This window comes from Phacochoerus africanus, chromosome X (assembly GCF_016906955.1).
Source record: "Phacochoerus africanus isolate WHEZ1 chromosome X, ROS_Pafr_v1, whole genome shotgun sequence".
Lineage (NCBI taxonomy): Eukaryota > Metazoa > Chordata > Mammalia > Artiodactyla > Suidae > Phacochoerus > Phacochoerus africanus.
The window spans coordinates 117,105,162-117,112,648 of NC_062560.1; the positions used below are offsets into that span (position 1 = coordinate 117,105,162).

The following is a 7,487-nucleotide window of genomic DNA, read 5'->3' on the forward strand; positions in this document are numbered from 1 at the left end:
GTTATAGAACTGAGCTCACTGATGGCAATAAAATTAATAAGATTCTGAAATAACCAAAGCCAGATGGTGAATCTTAACTGACAGAAGCCAAGTAGTTGCAGTTATTGCAGTGAGCATCAATGTCAGTGTATCAGTCAGGGGCTCTGACCCTCAAAAGCCATGAAAATTGGTAATTGAATGCAGTCATCCTATTGCAGATGGACAGCCATGTATTGCTCAGTATATAGAGTCAAACAACCAAGATGGAGGATCAGGAAGTTGAAGACAGCTGCTTCAATAAAAGGGTACAATTCTATTTCTAGTTTTGAGATGTGGGCCTGGTTTCTGACCCAGAACTTCTCTGAAGGAGAAGATGGCTACTTATGAGTGAGGCCTCTGGAATATCATGGAAACGTATATTGTATTTATTCCTCCAGTCTTTCCCAAAAGGACACATGAGACTTCAATAAGGAACTAGCTATACACCAGGACAAGGTGAGCCCTCAAACACTTTGAACATGATTAGACACATTTTTCAAGTTAACACTGATGACTGGTGATTCAAAATATCATCATGGCCCCATTGTTAGGGAGGGGATATAGAAGGGTATAATAATAAATGGAATCTTGGCCTGGGGGTACTTCACAATGAGTACACTAGGAGCATGGGCCCACCCATTGATTGTTTCCCTATTTCCAAGTATATAGTTAGAATGGACATACATGGTAGTTGGCAAAACTCCTCAGGCAAGAGTGCTTATAGTAGAAAGGCCAAATTAAACCTTGTAAGATGTACCACTCCACAACTACACCTGAATAAGACCATTAAAAAAATTCCTATGTTGTGTGGCAGTAGTGATATGGCAGAAATAAATGCCACACTTACGATATCTTCATTTAATGCTCCAGTCTTGTCCCTACAAAAGCCATATACATACTAAGGGTTAACCAGTGACAGTGTGGCCAGAGTTGTGCATCCGAAACTGCTATCAGTCTCATCAAGTCAAAATCTTGGGCAGGTGAAGAAGTAGTTCATCATTAAGTTGGAAGTGAGAAATCTGGAGTTGGACATAAACAGAGCAAGACAGTTACAAGTAAGCTGAATGCACAGATCTCTTAAACTGTCCTCGTTTCTTTTTGTTTCTTTTTTATGTTCAGAGGTAGTGATTTACACTAGTCTTCAGCTCACTGAGCTATCCTTCTGCCTCATTTATTCTACTATTGATTCCTTCTAGTGTATTTTTCATGTCAGTTATTGTATTCTTCATCTCTGGTTGTTCTTTATATTTTCTAACTGTTAAAAACTTCTAATGCCTCATCCTGTACATCCATTCTCCTCCTGAATTCTTTGTTCATCTTTACAATCAATACTCTGAATTCTTTCTCAGGTAGATTGCCTATCTCCACTTCACTTAGTTTTTCTGGTGTTTTATCTTGTTCCTTCGTCTGGAACATATTCCTCTGCCACCTCATTTTGTCTAAGTTGTTATTTGTATTTTTATGTATGTAGTGGGTTAGTTTCATTTCTTGACCTCCGAGAAGTAGAATACATCCTATATGTCCCAGCTATGCACTCCCCTTTCGTCAGCCAAGCTGTATGCTCTAGGAGTTTCCCCTAAGAGGGCAGCGTGGGTTCTTTTCCTTGTGGCAATTTGACTATGTGGGTGGTCTGGCAGGCTTATTTGGCCCCTAGTCTGGTTGGTTGCCTGAGCTTGCCTTGTACAGATGCTACTGACTGCTGTTTAGCAGGGCCTGGAAATGGGGTGGCTGGCTACAGAACTGTAGGTGGCCGCAGGATTATGTCTTGTTCACTGGTGGATGGAATAAGGGTCCTGAAGACTCTAGGGCTGTTGTCCACCCACTGGCAGGTGAAGCCAGATCCTGGGGTTAGTACTGAACTACTTACCAGGCAGAGCTAGTTTGTAGAGTCTGGCCACAGAGCTCAGGGATCCCAGAGCTCATTTCAATTGTTGTGGGGGAAGTAGTTCCTGATACAATTGAGTATGTGGTCTGAGGTGTCCTGAATATGACACTGGCCTGCTATTGAGCCAGGCCAGAGCCCAGTTGGTCCCAGAGTAGGGTGTGGCCTGCATTGCTAGATCATAGTTTTCTTGTTTCTGGTGTCTGTCCCTGGTGAGTGAGGCTGGTGTAGAGTGAGGCTGTGCAAGCTTCCTGGTAAGAGGGGCCAATGACTCCCCACTGGTGGGTAGAGCTTTGTCTTGGCCCTCTAGTGGGCAGGGCCATGTTTAGGGATGCGTCCAGAGGTGGCAGTGGGATCTTTAGTCTTTAGGCAGTTTGTCTGATGATGGGTGGAGCTGTGTCCCTGCCCAGTTAGTTGTTTGGCCAGTTAGGTCCCAGCACTGGTGCCTGAAGGCTGCTGGGTGAGGCCAGGCATTGGTGTTAATGAGCTAGAGGGAGGGTCCCACATAGGGCCTGCCCATATGAGCAGTAGAAAGCTACCATATGTGGCTGCCACCAATGTCTGTGTCCTCAGGGTGAGTCTCAGCTACCCCCTGCCTCTCCAGGAGACCCTCCAAGACCAGCAGGTAGGTTTGGCCCAGGCTCCTATCAAATTACTGCTTTTGCCCTGGATCCTGGTACATGTGAGATTTTGTGTGTGCCCTTTAACAGTGAAGTCTCTCTTTCCCCCAGTTCTGTGGGCCTCCTGCAATTAAGGTCTGCTGGCCCTCAAAAGCAAATACTCCAGGCTCTCATCTTCCCAGTGCAAGACTCCTGCGCTGGGAAGCTTGATGTGGGCCTCAGAGCTCTAACTCCTGTGGGAGAACATCTGCCATGTAATTATTCTTCGGTTTATGTGTCACCCATCTGGAGTGTAAGGGATTTGAATATATCATATTTCTTTTCTTTTTCTTTTCTTTTCTTTTCTCTTTTCTTTTCTTTTCTTTTCTTTTCTTTTGGCTTTTGGTCTTTTTAGGGCTGCACCTGAAGCATATGGAGGTTCCCAGGCTAGGGATCCAATCAGAGCTGTAGCTGCCAGCCTCCGCCACAGCCATGGCAATGTGGGATCCAAGCCGTGTCTGTGACATACACCACAGATCTTGGCAACACCAGATCCTTAACCCACTGAGCGAGGCCAGGGATCGAACCCACAACCTCATGGATGCTAGTCAGGTTCATAACTGAGCCATGATGGGAGCTCCTTGAATATATCATATTTCTGACCCTCCAACCCATCTTTTTTGTGATTCCTTTTTTGTCTTTAGTTGTAGAAGATCTCTTCTGGTAGGTTTCAGTCTTTTTCATTGATGGTTGTTCTGCAGATAGTTGTGATTTTGGTGTGCTTGTGAGAGGAAGTGAGCTCAAGATCTTCTACTCCACCATCCTGGCTGCTCTCTTCACAGTATATACTCTTTTTTAAAATAGTGATTTACTGTTTACAAATCTTTCACGTACATTCCATTTGACCCTCACAGAAGCCCCACAGATATTATTCTCATTTAACAGATGAGGAAAGTGAATCTTTGAGCAATTAACTGATGTGCCCAAAGTTCTACAATTAGTAAATGATTTATATTCATCAGTCTTCGGCCTAAAAATTCATCACCCAACCTTCCCTGATACCTGCCTACCTACTTCACAGGGATAATGAAGATAAAGTGAATTCAAGGCTAGAAAAATACTTTGAGGAAAAAAAGCACTATATAGTTGTACCCACAAACTATAGTTTTTCATGATATATGGCTCATTCCCCTTCTCATCCCAGCTTGTGCATGAACCAGAATTTTTTTATAATGATTTTTTATGTTTTTCCATTATAGCTGATTTACAGCGTTCTGTCAGTTTTCTGCTGCACAGCAAGGTGACCCAGTCACACATACATGTATACATCCTTTTTTATCACATTGTCATGCTCCATCACAAGTCACCAGACACAGTTGCCAGTGCTATACAGCAGGATCCCATTGCCTATCCATTCGAAAGGCTATAGTTTGCATCTATGAACCCCAAATTCCCAGTCCCTCCTACTCCCTCCCGCTCCCTCTTGGCAACCAAAAGTCTTGACCCAGAATTTTATATTGCCTCTGTTCTGAATTCAACTGAGCAACTAAGAAAGGCAGGGGCACAGTGTGATCCCCTTTAAAGTTATATAAATTGCAATCAGGGTAACTGTATTATAGCAAATTGAAAAACAGCGCAGAAAGGCCAATGTGCAACTGGGATTCACTGAAGCACATGGCAAAGCAAGACCACATTATCAAATGGGCATGATTGCATAGAAGGAAACATGGTATCAGAGTTCACACTGGCACACACAGTTATCTAAGGCAAAGTGGTGGCAAAGAAGAGTCATTTGTTCCATGTAATATAAACCAGAGCAGAAGATTCATGAGACCCCATGCAAAAGGTCAAGCAGATCTCTCCAGCTGTTTACAGAGAATATAAACAATAGTTGCAACTTCATTTTAAAGAATGACTATACCTGTGCTCATATTAGGAGCTAAACCAAGAAATAGCTCCATGTTAACTTCCTCAGCTAAAATACAACCAGTACCATCATTCCAGTCAGATCAATAAACAATGTTTTTTAAGGTAATGAATCAGATGGCTGTGTTTAGATTTTTTTTCAGGATTCACTTGCTTAAGACCCAAAGAAAGTTATATTGAGGGTTTTTTTTTTGTTTTTTTTTGTTTTTGGTGATTCCAAGTCTATGTGTTTATTAGAGTTAAAATGTGATAGGTGAATTTAACATATTAAAAGAATGCTTTAGCATCTATTTGGAAAAGATTATATACTATACAAACTATTCAAGTAATACAAAACCATTTTTCAGTGTCTTTTTAACTGAGATGAATTCTATTCAGCATGCTTCTTCTCTTGAAGTGGTTCATATGAGCAAGACTTGTTTTCAGTTTTTTAATTTTCTTCTACAATAGCTTCACATTTCTCTTTAATTTTTGCTAATTCTAGATGAGCCAGCTCTATTTCTGGATTTTCTGGGATAGCATCTCCTAAGCGATACTTAAAAAATTCAAGGCACTATTAGATTTCTCTGGTTCTTCATATAAGGCTACTGATACCTTGGTCAGTGTGCTCAGCACTCCCGACTTCTCCAAGTACCTCTGGAACTGCTCATGCTTTTAGTCTGTGGCTTTGTAATGGGTCATAGTGACAGTGGCAGTGGCATAGCTGGCCCACAGTATATATACTCTTTTTTTTATATTATTGCCTTCTCTCTTTATTTTAATTCAATTATTATAGATTCACATGCAGTTGTAAGAAGTAATACAGGAAGATTCCATATATTCTTTACTTGGCTTCCCCCTAATCATAGCATCTTACAAAATAGAATACAATATTACAATTAGGACATTGACATTGGTGCAATCCACCTACAGTATTCAGCTTTTTCCAGCTTTATTTGAACTTACTTAAGATCTATACAATGTTATCACCTGTGTAAGTCTGCCTATCTCTCACCACAACCAAGATACTAAACAGTTCCAGCATCATGAGAATCCTTCTGTTGCTTGTTATAACAAATACTTCTCTCCCACATCACTCCCCACTTTTAACCCCTGGAAACCTTTAAATTGTTCGAAATTTTTTTTTCCATTTTTTTTTACCAGTTTATTTTTTTATTTTTATTTTTTTACAGAATAAAATACATACATTTAAATGCAGTTACATTCACACAGATTATTATATCATGGATCTTAAGAAACAGATTAAGTGACTGCCTCTGAAGAAGTGGAATGGAAAATATTCTGAGACAAAGAGGAAATTTATTCTATACTTTATCCCATTTTGTATGGCTTTCATCTTTATAGTATTACCTGTTACATTTCAATTTTTCTTTAAAAATTAGCATTATATTAAAATTGTGTATATTATGCAACTAAATTTTATAAAGAAGAAAGCCTATATACCATTAAATATTTTATATAGCATAATAAAAAGAATAACTTAACTGTAAGAATAAGAAAAATAATACACCCTCTGAAAATAAGTAAAATATAAAATGCATAAATTGGTTAAAAAACAGTGTAACTATATAAATATGTCCTCACAATTTGTTACATCTTATTGATTCTTCAATATAGGCATTACACCATTCTAGGTGATGTGATAAACAAGACATTATAGACTTTACATTGTACCATGGAGAGAAATGGTTATTAATAATACAATTGTAGAACTGTATTATTTAACTGTACAGTGGCATTATTTAATTATAATTATCATAAATTCTTTGATGGAGAGGAAACCAGAATCAGATCTAAGAAGACTTCAGCATTCCGAGAATGATGTCAAATGACCCCTTTCGTGGTGGATTATACACTTATTTACTATGAGATATATTTCTTCTCCAGAGATTCCTTGTTTGTGTATCAGTTGTAGATTTTTGGTTTGTAGTTATTCTGAAGTTTTGATATAAGAGTCTATATATATGAGATTGTTTTAAGTTGTTGGTCTCTTAATTGCAAGTGCACCTCCAGTGTCCTGCATTTGTACCCACCTCTTCTCATGATTTCTGATTTTGGTGGCATAATTGTGCATGGATGATTTTTGTATCTTTACTGTATGTATACCTTTACCGGTGAGCCTTGTCATTTGTGGAATTTTTGTTCCCTGTTGCTGATCTTTTCTTTCCTGCCTAGAGAAGTTCCTTTAGTATTTGTTGTAAGGCTGGTTGAGTGTTGCTGAATTCTCTTAGCTTTTGCTTATCTGTGAAGCTTTTGATTTCTCCTTCAAATCTGAATGAGAGCCTTGCTGGGTAAAGCAATCTTGGTTGGAGGTTTTTTCCTTTCATCACGTTAAGTATATCATGCCACTCCCTTCTGGCCTGCAGAGTTTCTGCTGAAAAATCTGCCAGTAACCTTATTGGGGTTTCCTTGTATGTAATTTCTTTCTTTTCCCTAGCTGCTTTCAAGATGTTCTCTTTGTCTTTAATTTTGGTCAGTTTGATTAATATGTGTCTCAGGGTGTTCCTCCTTGGGTTTATTTTGTATGGTACTCGTTGTGCCTCCTGGATTTGAGTGAGTGGTTTCTTCCCCATGTGAGGGAAGTTTTTGGCTATTATCTCTTGGAATCTTTTTTCTGTCCCCTTTTCTCTCTCTCTTCTCCATCTGGCACCCGTATAATACGGATGTTGGTGCGTTTTACATTGTCCCAGAGTTCTCTGAGACTCTCTTCATTTGTTTTCAATCTTTTTTCTCTTTTCTGTTCTGCATCCATAATTTCCACTAATCTGTCCTCCACCTCGCTTATTCGTTCTTCTGCCTCCTGTCTTCGGCTGTTAGCTGCTGCTTGTGAATTTTTTATTTCAGTTATTGTCTTTTGCATCTCTTCTTGTTTAAGTTGTATATCTTGTATCTCTTTGGTCAGTGTTTCCTGTGAGTTATCCATCTTTGCCTCCAGTTTATTTCCAATGTCTTGCATCATCTTCAGCATCAACAGTCTAAAGCCTTTTTCCTGGATGCTGAGGATCTCCTCGTCACTTAGCTGATTTTCTGGGGTTTTTCCTTTCTCCCTCATCTGAGTTATA

The 7,487-nt window shown here is 39.5% G+C and overlaps 1 pseudogene; it reads right to left on the reverse strand.

Moving 5' to 3' along the window:
• Positions 1-4,795: 4,795 nt before the first annotated feature.
• LOC125117876 (c-Myc-binding protein-like) lies at positions 4,796-5,106 on the reverse strand (annotated as a pseudogene).
• Between the last annotated feature and the right edge of the window lie 2,381 nt (positions 5,107-7,487).